This window comes from Hylaeus volcanicus, chromosome 5 (genome assembly GCF_026283585.1).
Source record: "Hylaeus volcanicus isolate JK05 chromosome 5, UHH_iyHylVolc1.0_haploid, whole genome shotgun sequence".
NCBI classification, from domain to species: domain Eukaryota; kingdom Metazoa; phylum Arthropoda; class Insecta; order Hymenoptera; family Colletidae; genus Hylaeus; species Hylaeus volcanicus.
Window position 1 is genome coordinate 6,438,439 of NC_071980.1, and position 19,820 is coordinate 6,458,258.

The window sequence follows — 19,820 nt, forward strand, 5'->3', positions numbered from 1 at the left end:
TGTCGAGTGAATCTTAGGTGCAGCGACTGACCCTATCATCCCTTTGCCAACAGAGGTGGTGGAAGAGAATTCCTAGGTGCAGAGACTGAGGATATCATCCTTGTGACAGGGAAGAAGGTGGAGGACTCTTGGGAGAAGGTGTCAAGTAGGTGCTGTGGAGTGTCAGGATTTTGTTGGTGAAGAAGATGAAAGGACTCTTGGAAGGTGTCGAGTGAATCTTAGGTGCAGCGACTGACCCTATCGTCCCTTTGCTAACAGAGGAGGTGGAAGGACTATTTGGAACAGGTGCTAAATCCTAGGGTTATTGGTTGCTGAATCTATTCTAGTTTCTTGCTTTCTGCTAGGAAAGGAGGTAAAAGGACTCTTGGGAGAGGGTGGCAAGGGAATTCTAAATGCTGTGATGTCTGTCACCATTTTGTTGGGGTAAAAAGACTATGAGAAACAGATTCTAGATGCTGTGGCGTGTATCATCCTTCTGTTGGGGTAAAACGACTATGAGAAACAGGTTCCAAGTGACTCCTAGGTGTTGCGACTGGCTCTATCCATCCATTTCTAACAGAGGGCCTGGAAAGACTCTTGGAGAAGGGTGTCGAGTGACTCCTAGGTGTAACTAACTGACTCTATCATCCTTCTGTTGACAAAGGAACACGTGTTGCAGTGTGTTGAGGTCTCAGCTACCGACGCTAGGCATCTACCTTTGAAAAGACACAGAGATTAACCAATGAAGACACGTAGTCTTGCTTAGGACATAGAGAGGCCTGGGGTCAGTTTTAAGCTCCCTTGCAGGCTTCCTTCATAGAAGGATAAATAGAGTGCCTCCTGGGATTAGCTGGTCCTCACTTTAGATCTCTTCAGATCTCTAATTAGAACTCTACAGGTTCCAGTGATCCTCTACAACCACCCTTCATCGAAGTCCTTCATTTCTAACAATCTAACCACCCGAAATGGAGTAACAAGCTTCGATTTCGGCTCTTCAAGGCCGAGGTATGAAACTAAGGACCACCAACCTAGCAGAAGACTCTTGAATTCGGCTTCGATCCTGTAGGTCTGAAAGGAACGCTTGCGGAATTCCTTGGCCTGAAAGGTCAACCCAACAGTCCTCCGAGAACGAAAGGTCTGACGCCTTAATAAAAAAAAACAGAACAGAGAATAAAAGGCTCAACGAACAATTGCCAAGAATTCTTTTGAAGAGCAATCTTTCCAGCTGCGAGAAGAAGGGGACAGCGAACAGCGGGAGGGTTCAGCAAGCCTGTGTCTTTCGTTGTTTGACGTTGAAAATCTGACGAAGAGTAGTGACTTCGATCTGAGCGCAGAAAGACCGAAAACTTTACGAGTGACATCATAGTTTCCTGCAGGTGGCAGAATGAGCTATCGATCTTGGGATTATGGTAAGGAAGGCAACAGGTAGCTTTGGTTAGAGTCTTAGGTATCTCGAGCACACCTGGGAATCAGTGAAGAGTGTCACGTGTGGTTAGACAATCCTCAAATTGAAGAGGAATCTAGGAACCTATTAAATTAGGGAAGAGTCCTAGAAGAGCAGCTCTAAACAGTCTCTGGGGAATTGTCACCATCTAATAGGTGGCTAGGAGATGTAAGAGAAGAGGTGTAAAAATTAGAGAGAAGTCCTAATAGAACAAGCAGTGTTCATAGTCAGTGCTCGGTACTCTAGGAAGCTTTAAATGAGTTCATACCAAATTGGTAAAAACATACTTGACGTATCTTGTCACTGAGAGGTGTATCAAGGACCCGGAAGAGGATTGCTGTTGCGAAAGCCATGTCATAAGCTTCAAGGGGTCTACAGAGGCCAAGGGTAGTGACACATACCCGAGAAATTCTCAACTCGGAAAAATTCTCAAAACAAAAACCAGTTCTGACTACTTTCAAGCTATTATCAACATCCACCAGAATCCACGTGCAACAGTCAAGCCTTCAACATACCCAACAGAATTCGCTCCACCTTCAGAGATACTCTTGTATTTCTACAAAGGGCAGCACTTGACCAACTCGTCTGCTTCATCCAAGTTTCTGTTGCTATACGCGCGAGGATGATGCTGATCCGGCAATAGAGCCCGAGATCAGCGAGTGGTCAATCGTTTCTTGGGAACCTGAACGTTTACGAGCCTCGAGTAGCGAAAACAAGTCTGCCAGGTGGGAAGACGACAGACAGCTCTGTGACTCGTCCTTTCTTTTTTTAGGGACTGAGCTGGAAAAGTGTGTACGTATTAAGCAGGTGTTAACGTTGGATTTTGAACATTGTGGAGGACTTGGGACTCTTTACAGTGGAGAGACTAGGGATGATAATGTTTCATCGGTTGGAATATTGAAGTTTCCACGTGGAATCGTCATTGCTGTTCTGCTGGACATTCTTAAGGAGAATTGCTGAGGTTTTGGAAACTTAAGGGAGGCTTTCGAGGAGCAGATTCGAAGGAGGACCTCTGGTGAGTAGAAGTTTTGGTTTTTAATAGATTCGTGTTTATAAATTTGAGGAATGGATAATTCGTTGATGAATATTTTGAGGTGGATGGTAGTCTTCTTGAGGGATTGTGGGACTGGGATGAGTAACTTAATGATATTAATAACATTATTCCTGGAATGGTCAACTTTTGAACTCTTCAACTCTTCAATCTTCGATTCTTCAACTCTTTAAATCCTCTACTTTTCAACTATTCAACTGTAAACTCCTTGGCTCTTAAAAAATGTCAACTTTCAATTTCAAACATTTCAGATTTCATCTCTTCAACTTTCAGCTTTCAACTCTTCGACTTTCAACTTTCGAATGAATGATTGCATGTAATATACGGTTAGCTTTCAGCATTTGCAACGTTGATCTCGCGTTCGGGGTTCTTTATTACAGCAAAAGTTTTCCAGAGGATAGTTCAAACGCTACATTGCCAAAGGGCCTGCTTTATTCTGAAATTGAAGTGGGTACTTGGCTAGAGAGTACTGCGAAAAACAGTCTTCCTCTCTTCTTGGAAGAGAGTGATGTTTATTTGCAACACGAGCAACTTGTAAATTGGAAACTAGATCCGACATAGTTAAGTATTATATTACAAGCGTATAGAGTGTAAACAAACATACTTCTAAAAAACATATGAATTGGAATAAATGGTATAGGATCTCATAATTTTCAACGCTGCGAACGTTCTTAATCTCTGAGGTAGTTGGCATCGAGAATCGATACCGATATCTTCATAGATTTTTAACATTTTTAACTCTCCCACCATTTTCATAATTTTCCAAATTGTCAACGTTATCAACCTTCTCGTCGTTGTTCTCAACATTCTCGACATTTTAATCACTTGCAAGTCATTCTTCAAATACATTCCCTTAAAAATATGAATCGGAATGAACGGTACGGGTTAGGTTAATTGTCACAGAGGGCCTAGATTTTCAAATTTGAAAGTAGCCATTTGCAAAAGATGTCTTCCAGCTCTTCGTTCTTGAAACAAACTGATGCTTCGTACCATGCTTCTAGTTGTGACCTAGAATTCTTCTCAGAAATCATTATCACCAGATTAGTTTGGAGTATAATACTCTATTGTAAGATCCATTGTAAGTCTTAACGTAAGAGGTCGGATAAGAGTCAACGTCATGAGCGTCTCTAGAGAAGGCAGCACCGCTTCTAAGGTGAACAGTATTTAAAATAAAACGGAACAAATGTAAGCAAGATTAATTTTGTTTCTTTTTAAATAAATGCTATTCTTCCTTTTGTTATTGTGTATTATTTCGTGTTCTTCCCCCTCCAATGGACCTCTCTCTCTCTCTCTCTCTTCCGAAACTCCCGACTAATTATTTATCCATCCTGTTCTCTGAATGTCCACGCTTCGTTGAGAATTCGCGAAAAGTCTCAAGGAGAGCACTAAAATGTAAAAAATAGTGAAGCTGGCCGGCTTGTAAATAAATTCAACGATAAAAAGTAATGTGTATAGCTGCCAGCGGCCGTAGAAGTTTATTAACGTCCCCAGTCGAAATTCGTCTGGGTCGAAACCAATTTTATGTTCCTCTTGAATCGGTCATGAGATAAAATGCTATCATAATGGGGACTGGGCTCTTAGGATCGCGTGCTGAGAGGCTAATACTTTATAAATAAACATAGAGGTCGGTGCTTCTAATCGCTCATCAGGAACACCAGTCGGGGGGATTTTTAAGTAACGCTGACGCATGCTTTTCGCGGCGGTTGTTTAATCTGTTATTGTTCGCATTGAACACCAATCTAAGAGATACTCGTCGTTAAGAGGGGATTAGTTTGCACTTCAAATTGATTTTGTTCTTCTCCGCTGAAGATTAAATTGTTACTTTGCACTTCAAAGTAATTTATGTTCTTTCGCGATGAGAATTCATTTTGTTACTTACGCTGAGAAGGAATATTGTTGGTTCGGATTGGATATTAAATTTGATCTTTTAGGAAACGCTGAGAACTATCACCGTAGCATTGCTGTGGACGTTGAATGATAAATAATCGATGTCTGAACATGTTTCAGGAGTTTAAACATGTTTAGGATTTCAATTATATCATTTCTGTTTCAGACCTGTAAATATATAATAATAGTTTACATAACGTTGTTTTTATAGACAATGGGAACCAGGTTTCCCATCTTCAGCCTATAATTCAACTCCTGAACTCATCAACCTTTCAATTTTTTCTTCTTTCTCTTTTCTTCTTTCCTTTTTCTTCTCTTTTCGTTCTTCTTGAACAAGACTGAATTTGGAATATTATTCCTGTGTCTTCAGCAGAGAGAATTTCATTTCGTTTGGAACCTCATTTAGGAACAATGGCGCAACCGTACAAGAATTAATTTTCCACTGTATCACGCACAGTGCAGTGTTAATTTGCCGGAAATTCCGTCTACAAAAGATCCAGCAATTCTGAGAATCGCGGAGATTTTGATTCAGGGACATGTGGAACGGATGTGACGTGGTATTCACTAAAAAATAACATATTTGTTTTCGTTACGCTACTATTTCATTCATTCCGCCTAGTGCTAATCTAGAGGTTTCATAAAATAGCAGCCAAAGCAGCAGGAATTGTTTCTTCAGCTGTAACCGCGCGTTTACAATTCCATTTTCTCGTTCGCCAATGTGTACAACGGCCGTAATTGTTTCATTGATACGCAAAAAGGAAATATTTAAAATATGTAACACAGAGTGAAGCACTTAAAATCGCCGCCTGAATAACTTGGACGCCATTGATGATAGGAAAAAATGCATCAGGCCAAAATTATTTGGTAATATAGTATTAATTGCGATGTAATTGTTTAATTAATTCTCCTTTGATATAAATTCATTTCGATGAGGATTAAAACTACCTTAAATCTTTCTTCCTTCGAACATGAAAGATCGACGTTTTCTACATTTCAATCCACTGGTTTTCTCTTCCAGCGAATTTATGTAAATAAGATGCAGAGTATTTGTAAATACTCGCAATTCCATTTGTAAAAATCCATTGGAGGATTTCGATACTCGTGTATTCATCGCTTTAACTGATATTTTCAAGTCGGTGGAAGACATTTTCATCGTACCAAGAATTCAGTATATATAACATGAAAAAGAATTTTTTTGAGATTTTGGTTTTTTAAAATTTAGAAACTTTGAAACTTTGAAACTTTGAAACTTTGAAACTTTGAAACTTTGAAACTTTGAAACTTAGATCCTAGGATCCTTGGATCCACAGATCCAAAGATCTAAAAATGTAAAGATCCACAGATCCTTAGATCCAAAGAACTTTACCTGATCCTTAGATCAAAGAATTCTTAGATCCAAAGTTTCTTAGATTCTTACATCCTTAAACTCTCAGATCCTTAGGTGCTTAAATCTTTCGATCCTTGAATCCGTAGATTCTCAAATCTTTAAATCCTTAAAACTTTCTTTTTTAATTTTGATTTCTCCTCGATATTATATTTCGCGAGGATCATTTAAAAAAAGAAAAAAAGTTTCTTTTGCCACTCAAATGAAACGTACCACATTACACGATCCCACAAATTCATTTAAACAATATCTCATGCTATCGGTTCCATTTCTACAAAAAGTTACTCCTGCGATCCTCGTTACTTTCTCCAACCAGCTCAGCTGATAACGCCCCTAATTGGCACTGCAGGGCCCATCCACGATTCAAGATAGATCCGCAAAGGATGTCTTGGATTATTGGCTACCCCTTAACTACATCTGCCTCTAGAGGGTTGCGAAGGGCAACTTTCAACCACCTACATCAAAGATGATATCCTTTCCCACGGAGTCGTAGCGAAGGGTAACCTTTTTTTTCCCTGTGGTACGGGGAAAGAAACATTCGCTGGAAAATTGGATCACAGGGTAGCTGGTACGTACTTCAATCATCAAGAAAAAGTTGAGAAGTTGCGCGACGATATCCACGAGAGCACGTGACTCATCGTATTAAGGCGGCAACGCGCCTTTGTTTGGTCCTTAGAGGGTATTAATTAAGCGATGACACATTGCGAGGTAAACCAATTAATACTGGTCGACGGGGTGACGTCGACGCCTTTACTTTCACCCTGTTGCCTCAACCTATCGATCCCTCGAAATGTCTCTTTGTTCTCTCTCGTTAAATCATCCGTCAAACTGGGTATCGTTTGTCTGGTTGGGCTGGCAATCAGAGATCCCATGGGTGGATGTCTTGGGTTAGAATGATCGAATAAAATTTGAGAAAATCGTAACTTTCGATTGGATGAACCGATTTCAATGATCAAAACGTGAAACTACGTGGCTTTAAGGGAAGAATTTGAAAAAAATATGAAATTATAGGAAGAGTCTATTTTTGAGTACTTTATGGCGGAGAAATGTGTCGGAAGGTGCACAAGTTTCAATAATTCGTCACTCTCTTAATATCGAACATTTTGAGTTGAAACTTTTTTTCCTTGTAGACCTTATGGAACCCTACAAAAAATGTACAGACAGTTTTTCTCTAAAGTGAAAACGTAATTTTTTAAAAATGATTGAATCGTTTTCTTACAAATTCGCAAGGGAGGTTTTCACCATCGATTTTCACCAAAATCTTAAATCGTCTATAAAAATTATTTTTCACTTCCTCGGTAAAAATAAGGCATATTTCGTTGAATAACACACATAAGCAACTTGTATTATCTACGAGAAAAGAATTCCTAAAGAAATATTTTTTGGTAAAAAGTGATCCTTTAAAAAAAATATGATAAACGAAAGTTGTACAGTCTCCATGAGACATGATATTGTTGTCAAATATATTTTTTCGAAAAACGAATATTTCTCGAGGATCACTATTTTTTAAATCATTTTTCTTCTCAACTTTAGAAATTAATTTTTCATAAATAATAATAGTTTCTCTTATATGTCATATATAGATACACTTATCTTATACACTTTCAATTTAGAGAAGGTACTAAAGCTGATTGGATAATAATCCCGACTATAAAAAGTTTGCAATCGAATTGTCATTAAACTCGTATTGATTTAAACTTCATATCTCCATTATCTCTATAATCTTTAATAACAGAAAAACGAGTAGAGACACGAATAACAAGGAGAGATGTAAAATAACTAGCTCGTTTTCATTTTCACAGGAAGAGAAACAGTGAATCGTAACAGTGATTTTGTTAGATAAATCTTCCTCTGCTTGCAGAGTAGCACGGCGGAGATACTGTTTACAGAAGGAACCAAAGAACGTCGAGATATATAAGTTACGATCGATCTATATCGAAATGCACATACACGCGCGCGCGTGAACTTAGGTTTTATATCAACCTGTCATAAAAACCGACACGCTTCATCTTGCGGAGTTACTTTACGACTCTTTGGCTAAAGTATTTTAAGGCAAAGGAACTGCGAGATCTAGTTTGGTGTTATCCCTTCGCGGCAAGGTTGCTGAAGTAAATCCTTTCATCCACTTAATCCTTGCAGGACATCCGGGGTCTCAGCTGATTCAACATAATCCAAGATTATATACGATTTTGTTTTGCTTTCTTTGATTACTATTAAGCTGTGGATGTTTATGCATTTATTGCAAATAAAATTATGGGGAGATTTGTGAGAACGTGCACAAATGCAAAAATATATAAAATATCAAAAATAATATACTAATTATATCGTTCAGGGGATGAGACATGCTTCGACTTTCAATTCTTTCTTTTTTTGACATCTGTGTGAATATATATATATATTACCATAAATATTCGCAGTCTAATTATTAGAAAATCCGTGCAAATGTACCTACAAAAATTGAATCTACATGGAAATTTATTTCTCTCTGGAAATATTATAATACGAATTGTATTTCGAATATTATTCAAATGTTCTAAAACTACATAAAAATCCACGGTCTGCAAATTATAATTTTAGATTGATTCGAGTGCTTGCAAACTAATTTCTACGCGCTACATTTGAGAAATCGTGACACTTTTCTCCTGGAAACTTTACTTTATAGGAAATCTTCATTTAGAACCAGTGAAATTCCCCCGAGTCGACCCTGACGGACGTTGGACACGATTTTGGATTAGTCCCAGTCGGTAGCTCGCGAGTGTTCGTTTCATTTTCGATTCCTATCTCGTTATCAGCGATGTCGGTTAGGTCCATTCGGTTGATATTAACGGAACACCGTAATTGCAGTTTCGTCCGCCATGGGACATCTCGTTAGGTCTTCGGCCGATCCCATTGGTTTTCTTCCGATCTGACCTTTCAGCTCGGTTAATTTAATTAAAACGAAACGCAAACATCTAGATGGGTTTCTGTTTCTTCCTGGAAGATATTAATGGATTGGTGAATCCGTGGGTGGCGATGATGGGACAATGTGTTCATATAATATTTGGAATCTTAGAAGGCCTGAGGGTACCCCCATGTAATTAATTACTAAGACTTTATACACGGGAGCAAGACTATCGAAATTGTCGTATTAAAATTGAAAAATTTCGAGGTCGTATTTTTCGAGATTTTAAGGTCATCGGCGTTTTTTGAACGAGATCAGCTATTTTCATTATCGTAATCTTGTAGCTGATATAAAAACAAATCCAAGCATGTATAATATATCGACCTAATTCAATTTCAATTCTTCTTTAAACAAATATTATGTTGAGGACGTTAAGTGTATATTACGTGTAGCGGGCAATTTTTAAACGGAGATGAATGATAATTGATAAATGAATTAAAAATGAATTCATAAAACGTTCAGTGTGATTAATTATTTTTTATCAGTGACAGTCTGATAATCAGTGTTTATAATTAAATCGAAAATTGAACAAGAATTGTTTATGTCGAGCTATCAGTTTTTCGTAACCGTTAAAAGTATTTCAAATCAATCAAAATAAATTTATAAACATGTAACGTTTTTTGTATTTTCCAAACACGATAACATTTATATATAAATATTATTATTCACGAATAAATAAAATATAGTAAAACACGTTTAATAATACTTCTTGTTTAAAAAATTTTTAAAATACTTCTTAGTTAAAAAATGTTACAGAAGTAGGATCATGGCAAAAGAGTTCTCAGTTCAGTTCAGTGGTAAAAGCGTTAGATGAAGTAGTATTGTTGGAGAAACTTTTATGAAAAACATCCTCAAACAAATAATGAATTCTAATATTATAACGAATGCCCGCGGGACCGTGGAAAATGCGAAACGAAAACGTAATTAAAATATCCGGCGAGAAATGATTTTCGACGAACTCTTCTGCAACTCTGTTTCGTCGTATTTTAGAATGTTACGAGGCTTTGAATAAAATTCTTTACAATTTATTTATTCAGTAGGCGATTTTTCACCGTTAGAAATTATTTTATCGTACACATACAAATTAATTGCATTAATTTAACGTCATTCAACTGTATCAAAAAATTAAAATCTCGAATTCATTCTCCCTTTTTTAATTTATTTATCAATTTCTGTAGTTATTTTGTTAAGTTTGAGCTTTGATAGGGAATATTCTTCAGGTTGAAAACAACGTTAGAATTTGGAATTTTTTTCTACCGATACTAAATACTTTTAAATTTTAATACCCATACGTTCTTAATTTTAATAACAATTACATTCATAGCAAATACAAAATGAACGACCTATAGAAGAAGTTACTAACTCTTTCCTTATGATGAACAAACTTCATTTCCAAGACCACTGTTCCTGAACAAATTAAGATAAACAAGATCGTATGACAATCAAATAATTCTCCGATTCCATTGTTTACTTGTAATTTCCAAGGGGATGTGTGTTCTTTTCGTAAACAAAGCATCGAAAATAATGCCGCACCGGTCACGCATAATTTCTGCGAATACACGAAGACGGAATATTATTTACGACGTACGCGAATTAGTATTACAAATTGAAGAATCCCTTTGAGCAATTTCGCAAACTAAATTCGCAAACTAAATTCGCTTTTCAAAATGGATAGTGTAATATATACGGTGTAATTATATTCCTCACACCACTTGAAATTAATTGCATTTTATGCGCCACCTACAGCGTTCAGCATGATAGCCATGATGCATAATGGAGCAGCAACATTGACTTAAATTGAGAAATTATTCGTTACTTGAAAAAAATGTAATGAATTATGTAAAGGGGAATAAATGGTGTCTTGTACATTATTGTCCATTATTTATTTACTGTTTGTTTTATATTTAAAAGGGAATAGAAGTTATTGATTTGTGACAGAACATTATTTATTTAATAGATTGTTCTTGAAAATATTACGTTTAAAATATGATATTTAAAGTTACGTAGAATAAATTGATCTCTCTGACTTATTTATATAAATTTCATGAAAATATTCTCTTTGAAAATAGCATAATTTTGCCCATTGTCCAATCTGAAACCATAAACTTTTACGTATTTTATCGCGGCAATCTTCCTGGCGACTCTTCTGCACCTTAACGAAATTATTTTTACAATTACAGCGCAAATTGAGAGGGCTTTTATTCGCGCAAGATCCTTTGTACATTCATTTTATTCCAGAGCGTAGAGAAATAAACGAAATATACATGGACAAGCAGGTTGAACGGGTTCGCGTAAATGCATGAAGGGATATCGAACGATGTTGAATTAGCAAAAAGCGGATTTTACACAAAGCGATCGGAAAGTTTTATTTCCCTTTCATGGTGTTTCAATGCAATCTGAAATTTTGCTTCGGTGGGTTCGATACGACGAGTTATGAGTAACGTAACCAATTCTTGTTAGTTCGCCTTAAGGCAAGAGCGATGTTTAATTTTGGTAGATAAACATAAACTAGGGTGGTTTAGAGAGAGGATGGCATGGAATAGTAAAATGGAAACTAAAATCCACATGATTGTATACAAAATTTGTTCACAGGATACAGATTGAATTCAGATAGACCATTTTTCATTTATTGGGACCAAACAGGATGAATTTATTTCATTTGTTATTTAATTTAAATTCAGAGTTATTCCTTGTTAATTTTCAGCATTTCAATTCCAATATACGACCGTCTTTCTTTAATTAGTACCATTTCAATGCATTACAGAATACTTTTTTCTAAATTCTAACATTTCATAATTACAATTGAAACATTTCTTTCTTTCTTCAGTTTAAATATTTAAATTTCTATAGATATCACATTAGATCATTGCATAGTCCCATTTCCAATATAAATAACGAAAATAATCCTTTATAATAAGCATCGCTCACGGAACTGTCTCTTTTATTTCAACTAAAAAGCATGCAAATAAATAGAAGGTTATCGAAAATAAAATAGAAATAAAAAAAAGTGAATAACGCAAATGGTCAAAGCATCGTGAAAAACAGAGCAGAGTTCTACCTATGCTCCATATTTTTCCCCTGTATCCATTTATACCGTTCACACCCCCTTATTATCCCTGAACGAGTAGGATCTCGTTACCTGGAACTTACTGGAGCCAGCTCGCGCGTCGATATCTTATTCGAAGTTAACGTAGCCAGACGAATCTTAAAGCTGAGGCGTGTCGTGTACAGCGAGGAAGTTACATTGCCATCATCTCGGAGACGTCTCGTCGAAATTCGATGCGTATCCACTTTCACGAGTAGTGAGACTTCCCTAGTCTCTTCCTTTTCCTGATAAAAGCGACAGGAAACGAACGAGGCAGAAACAAGCGGATTAATTATTTCCTCGAATTTAAGGATTTCGAGTCAGAAATAATAATTGGAATACGTCAGATATACGTGCAGAGTCTGTAAATAATTATATTGGGTTGTCTGGAAAGTTCATGCCGATTCTTAGTAGGCGGTACAGGTCTGAATATATCGGAATGGTTGAAAACAAACAACATGTGGACATCCCTTGAAAGGTGGAAAAATCGTGGAACAGAATGGTACATATATAATTCAATAAATATATATATATCGAAATTCAAACGTGTCTTCGAATGTTTCTTAAAAATTGCCACGAACTTTCTGGACAACCTATACATGGTAAACATATAATAAATACATTGAAATATATAATAATACATTGAAAACACCGAAGACCTTTTTTCTGAAATTCAATTCTTCCAACGAACTGAGACTATTTAATTTTTATTTTTGAAGGTAAGCGTTCCATGAATAAATCGTAAACATCAAAAAGTTTTGTCCTCGTCATTCCCTATGAATTGATATTTTGTTCAACTTCACATCTGCACGCCTCTTAGAATTCGCCTTAGAATTCGCCTCGTAAAAATCGTTACGCAGTCAAAGGGTTAATGGACCTGTCGATCGATAAAAATAAGATTCCAGCGTTTGTTAAATATCCAGTTTCACGAAACTTATGGCAGAGAATAGCGTGACAGGTCGAAACGAATGGCGAGCAGCCATGAAACGGGACACGGCTGGGAGAAGATATCGCTCATCTGTCATACCTGATGCTTGTTACGGTGCATTTGCTCCAAACAAGCTCTCTTTTGGTCGACCACTTGTCAGCGTTTATTCTTGGAACCGCAGGGGGTTGCTGAACCTTAATCTGCTTGCGATTAAATGTTCTTTCGACCAAGCGTATCTCGAAAGTCGGCATTTCGCAATTTTCCATAATTATAATGTTGTAGCAAATAAAAAAAAAAAAAACAGGTTCAAACACGTATAATATGTCGATCTTCGGACGAGCTTGCGAGTAATTATTCTTACAAGCTCAAATTATATCAAATTATTATCGAAAGAAGAATTTTGGTATGCTAAATTTTTGACTTATCCGCGAAAGAATTTGTTCTGATGGAACTAGTTAAAAATTATATACAAACGATATTGTATCATCGATAAAGAAATCGTACCTCATTTCTGTTAAAATTAATTACACCACAAATATTTTTTTCACCTCCCGGTATATTGGATGAAGTCCCTGAAGTGTGTATTGTTCGCGGCTTCGCGAATCCACTCATAGCAAATCCGTCGGATAAAGCGAGATTTATTCGTGATTCATTGTCGTTTACAGACCCATGTTAACGTCGTGCATTTTGATGGCCGACCTTTACGATTTCTATTTCAGACAAGTCCTTGTAAGAGCTTTAGCGAGGAATACATTCATCCCCTTCGACTAGGAACTTTTGATAAGGGCTTACCTGGTTAGACATCTCTCCGTGCCACGATATTCCACCTGTACCAAAGGAAAATATAAATGGCAGCGAATACCCATGAACGTACAAAGTAAGAAGCCTTAGAAGATGGACAGTCCAAATATCAGACGCGTGCTATATTTCTGGAAAATAACGTGGAATTTTTTTTTTTATATTTGTTTTTTTCTCAATGTGGAATATTCTAATCGTGGCAAATTCTGCACGAATGTTATAACTAGACTGCAAAATTTGTATCCATTTATAGGAAATACGAATGCGTAAGAAACTATATAATCTACTATCTAATAAACTATATCGCACACTATGCAATCGTATAAGAAATATTGAAAGTAAAGTCCGTGATATTTGCAGAGTAGAATATATTTTGTATCTAGTTGGAATTATGATAGATAGTGGGAATAATTAGTTAAAAGCGAGCTCGTAAAAATTTCTAAAGAGACGGTTGAAAGAGCTGGAAAATTAGAGAAAAGAGAAAGAGCGGTACAGTTTCAAACTCGATTTTCGCAGCGAGTGAAATTACTCGCGAAGACTGGCGTCACAGCGAACGTTCGAAGCGTCCGTCGTGTTTTTCAGGAATGCTGGAATATTAAACGGATGAAGACGAAGAAGAAACCTCCATTAACAAATTAGCATGAAGAACAACGTCGACGATTTGCAAAGCAACGAGTCTGCTGGAAAAATGAATGCAGGAAAGCTTTATTTACCGACGAAGAGAAGCGTAACTTGGATGGGTCAGATGGTTTTGTTCACTATATATATGGATATCATAATATCGCGACTTAGGTAAATGAAAAATTGAAAAAACTCGGTGACAAATGGATGGATAATTTAAATAAAAATACTTACTTGACATTTTGTTACATTAGAATGCCAGAGATTCAAGTGAAACAATGAAACTAGGGCTTTGTTTACGAATTTATTAAAAACAAATGGTTTACTGAAATTATTTGTAATATTGTATGTATTTGTATAGGTAATTTGACTTACAGAAAATAATTTTTGTATAAAGATTTATCGATCTCTTTATTTAGGTAGATAACCTAAGTCTCAACCTGATGGTCATTAGAGTATACTCGTATGATCGAAGTTCCATTACCAGCAAATTTGCTCCTCGCTATTTTTCTAACGGAATGCAATATTACTTCATAATTCTAATAATTGTAAGGGTATGGTAATAAACAAATTGTCCACTTGCTTTTATGATCGAAACCGTGACCATTAATATCTCTAACATTTTTAACAATGGAATCCATCTTTGCTACTATTTTGACTCCTTGGTATCTTAAACTTTTACGCTTATTATTTCACTTAACTTTATGTAATAATTAACAATTTTGTTTAGCTGTAACAGTTGTATGTACCGCGCGAGAAATATCTTTCTAGAAAGGTGGAAAGCTTTCGCTGAAAGCTCAAGAGAACCCCTCGCCTTGAAATCGAAGTACTCGTTGCAAAAACCATGGACGTTCAAAGTGCCCCGTTCGAAACGTTACAAATCATCGGAAGTATGGCGAGAAGAAGGTCGCAGATCCTAAGAAGCTTTCCACATAAAACGAGCGTATATTGCAGCGGAGGAATCGGAAGTGAATTTATGCAGGAGGAATAATAGTAACGATCCCCTGTCGCATCCACGTTGATGGGTGGTGTATCGATGGTGTTTCCTTGGAGTATGAATGGGAGTGGAACAATGGGGGTGTTTCGATGGCACTATGATGGTAGACACGTTTGGAATCGATGCTGTTGTAACAAACCATTTCAGGGGATCTCTTCAAAGGATCAAGGATTTATTGAACCGCGAGGGCATCGCATCGATAACTACGTAGCGATTACTTGAAGTTTGTAACCTGTTGGGTTAGATTCACAGAACTAATCTGGAATAAGTGAAGCAATGGTTACATTCGATAGCGATGCTGGTTTTGATTAATCCCTCTAGGAATTTATTTCTTGAATAACAAGACATTTCAGATAATAATATTATTATAATGAAATTGTTAAATATATTTGTTGAAGGGAATTGAAAAAAGCTTGGAAGTGAAATGAAAAATAGTAGCCGTAGGAATAAATTCTGGGACATTATATTCAATTATTTTGGTAAGCTTAGTTTAATATATTCAATAGATAAATATATTTATTTGTCATTTGAGGATATTTATTAATCCTGTTGTGAATGGTACAATGGATTATCGTCATCATTGAATAATAGAGGATAATTGAAGTGTATGATAAATTATGATTGTCATGAAATGGTGAAGAATAATTGACAGTTGATGTTCCACTGATGAGTATCGAAATTAAGTGCGTTTACACCCTCTAATTATAATACATTTCACCGCCTAGGGAGCTTACGACGACAAACGCGTTATTCCAACGCCTTCGATTGTTAATGATTGTTAATCAGCAACACGTCGTCGGCCACGACGTGTAACGTTCTGTCGATGATTTCACAATGCATCCAGCTCGAAAGTTCGTCAAACCTGGTTCGCGCACGAATTCAATTCTCGTCCTTTGAGAAGTTTACCCCCTTTCTCGTTTCCGAAACCGAGGACCTTAACGAGCTTCTCGAACACGATTCGATTCGATTCGACAAAGAAACCACGACCCAGAAAACGTAAACTCGAAATTACAATCGAGCCAATCCCCTTCTCTGTGCACAACGTTACGAACTGGTGACAGAGAGATGGGGTTTCCTGGACCGAAAAGGAACGCGAAGCGTGCAGGATTATTGAGTGAAGAGGACGACGGACCTCGGTGGATATGCAAAAGGAAGAAAAAGAAAACGTTTTTTGTCGGGAGGGAATAATTTGATTCCGTTACGACTTGGCGGAATGTCGTTGACGAGGGAAAATGTTTATGGGACATTCCATGGAAAATCGACCAATTTTCAACGAGATTCATTTTGATTCGACTGAAATTGTTATGTGTTACGATAGAACATGAAATACCTTTCCGTGATTTTTTTCACATTTTTCTACCGAGGCACAAAAAATTTATGAATTTTGTAACGAAAAATAGCGTCGAAAAAGAAATTTGAAAAAGAAAAACGTCGCCTTTGTTTAAAAATTCGTAACTTCTTTTTGCTTGGGTAAAAAAAATTGAAAAAAATCATAGAAAGCTATTTTGTTGTGTACAATAAGCATATAAAAGTTTCAGTAAAATAAGAGGAGTCGTTATTTCCCTCGGAAACAATTAAAGATATCCTCTCGTAAATCCTGATTAATCGTACCCATTACTCCTTTCATGGATTGACCGACCGACTTTGCCTTCCTTAGACGAGTCTTCTCAGGTCGACGTCATCCCATGGAATCTCATCTTGAAACTGGAGCATAATAAAGGACCTAGATTTCGCCCATAGTCACAATTGACTCTAAAATTTCAGTTTACTAGCTTTCACAGAGCTTTTAGAACTGTTTATCCCGGTCAAGTCTTTCGACCTTTCATTTCTGAACCTAAGTATGCTTTGGGACACGTGACATATTTATTAAAAATATACAAATTAAAGTGTACATACCCAACGCGGTATTGTAGCAAAAAAATCAGTTCCGAGGAATTTTTAACAACGAGATTTTAAGAAAAAGAAATAAATTTTGTTTAAATGGGATCATTATATATTTTTATCTATAATAAGATATAATTATAATAAGTTGGACAATAAATTTAATAATACAAATTATAATAAATTTAACAATAATTTTAATAATACATTTTTAAATTTTGTGGATGCTGCTATAATAATTTTCATTTAAATTTCTTCCATGCATAGGTATATCGAGTTATCTGTCAGGTTGAATTTTCGAATAAATTGAGCGGAGAGGATTATCGCATCGATAATTAATTCAGCGGTAAAAAGGTTAACAGGAGAAAGAGTTACCGTACGGCATTGTCATCGCGGCGCAATTACTCAGGCACAACACAAGCAGAAATGTGAAATTCATGTATTTCGTATTTCAACAGTGGTGGATTTTTCGTCATAGGTTACAGGTTACCGGTCATAGGTCAGACCGAACGCATTTGAACTTTACAATGGGCTGGAATTAATTACGTATACAGTGTGTTCCATTTAAGTTGAGGTTGTACAAAATCTAGAAGACATGTGATTTAAAAAAAAAAACTATCTCAACTTAAATGGGACACCCTGTATATTAATTTATTTTAATTTTAGACGCGTTTATTTATGAGAATAGAGATTTTAAAGTGATATATTGGATATAAAGCGAAGAATATTGTAGATGAAGTGGAATTGAAAATTTAAAGTTATTTAAGAAGGTCGAAATGTTGAAGTTGAAGTAGTTGTGTAAAAAGAAGCGTTCAAACTAGAGTTACATAGAAAAGTAGAAATGTAAACATTGGAATTATTTGTAAAATTAGAAATTTTCAACTTGAAGTTGCGTATAAAAATTTGAATGCTAAAATTGAAATTATTTATGACGATAGAAACGTTAATGTTGAAGTTAATGTTGAAGTTATTTGCGAAAGTGAGCTAGTAAAGTTGAAGATACTTAATAACGTAGAAATATTAAAATGGTAAATAGACGTGCATCTCTCTGATTTTTTTCCATTTTACATATTGTCCACCAGATTTTCCAATTTAGCTTTGTAAATTTCAAGTACCTCGAGCGACCGAGGTAAAGTGAAAAAGTAGTAAAAGGTTTTATGCAGCAAGTTCTTCGTGAACTCCCAAAGATGACAAGGCTTTGTATATATCAACTTCAAAGTATAAGAAAAACAAAAAGGAATATATGGACCTGTGGATCTATATTTTTTCATAAAATCTTGTTCGTTAATAAAACTATACCTTTTGTTTAAATTACAAAATTATTATACACAACACCACGTGTCTAATTTAATAAGTTTAAATTTAAAGAAGATCTTATCTTATGAGGAATGTTTTCAATATATTTAAATGCTTCAACCTTCTTTGTTTCGATGTGTTTCAATAATATATATTTTCAAGTATCACAATCATTAGTATCACGGCAATCAAGGAGATAGGAAAAGTTAAATTACGGTATAAAAATTTCTTTCCCAAACTACTCTAACTTTAAAGGATTCGTTTAATGCAACTTTCGTTCTCCCGCAGTCTTTAATTAAAGTATTTTCCCTCCAAAAGATTACTGTTTTGAAAAATTTATGCAATAAAGAGTTCCTTGGAGCGAGGAGTCAAATTTCTGTGAAATAAAATCTCCTTTGGGAATTAATTCCAAAGAAATGAACATAAGGTCTGTCGATCAATGCTTGTCATGAAAGGCATCATTGCAAGAACTATATTTTTGGCATTAGTATATATCGGTGGCATCTAGTTCTATTTTAAATTATTTTGAAAATATGTTATATTTCATATTGTTTTGTATGTACACATTCCATTTTATATTACCTTGAATATAACAAATATTTTTCAAGGTTTAATATCAAAGAAAAATGATCAAACAGAAGAATGGTGTTGGTAAATAAACGGATAATTAATTAAGTGTAATAAACGGTCGGTGATTATAATAATTGAAAGGCGATGGCGAAGGGTAGAAACCACAACTCTAGTTGGGGGTGGGTCAACCCCTCGGAATTAATATGGGGCTAATGAAATGGCAAACAAGGGCGTGGCGGAGATGCTTCATGCTTCCACCTCATCGTCAGTTTGGGGAATCGTGATTTCGTTCATTACTTTATGGATCCATTTAGTGATCAATCGTGGAGCTCGGGTCGTAAAGCAATATTTGGGGAATCCTAATTTGGGAATGAGTAAGTAGGGTTGGACTTCGAGAAGTTACATATTCCAGTAATTAGTGATAACGGAAGATATTTGAGTAAATGTGTTAATGATAATGGGAGATGTTTACGAGATGCATTAATTAAGTACACTGTTTGAATTTTTTTTTTTAATGATGGTGTTAAAGTATTTGGTCGATGTGTTTATTTATATGTTCAATATTAATTTAGATGAAAATAAAATTGATTGAGTTAATTGGTTCAAGGTTAATAACACCACTTTACAAAATAAAAAAAAAAATGTAGATTCAATGCCACAATATTTTTCTTATGTATTTTGGCCTGCTAAACTCGAAAATTGCAATGAAATATTCGCTTCATTCTATTATTTATTAACTTTTTGCATGTAAATAATGAACATTGGTACTCGTGGAAGATAGTATAGATCGTTAGCAACATTAAAGAACCGGTGTTGATAGGATTTCTATTGAAATTAAACAGTTATAAACGTTTTTCGGCGATTGGTAGGTGCAACATTTGAGAATCGGTTCTCTCTATCCTTCTCGCACGGTATATCTTTCTCTCTCGCACACTTTCAAGCGTAGACCTCCACTAGC

At 35.8% G+C, this 19,820-nt stretch overlaps 1 protein-coding gene across 3 annotated transcripts in view; it reads left to right on the forward strand.

The window, feature by feature from the left end:
* Positions 1–19,820, forward strand: part of LOC128877087 (parathyroid hormone/parathyroid hormone-related peptide receptor-like) — a 37,997-nt gene that overhangs the window by 503 nt on the left and 17,674 nt on the right. Inside the window, exons 1-2 of one of the 3 annotated variants that reach the window (XM_054124081.1) lie at positions 7–2,215; positions 2,281–2,438. The gene's annotated coding sequence lies outside the window, so the exon portion shown is untranslated. Of the gene's footprint in view, positions 1–6; positions 2,439–19,820 lie in introns of those variants that run through there. The other 2 variants (XM_054124080.1, XM_054124082.1) reach the window with 2 other exon arrangements.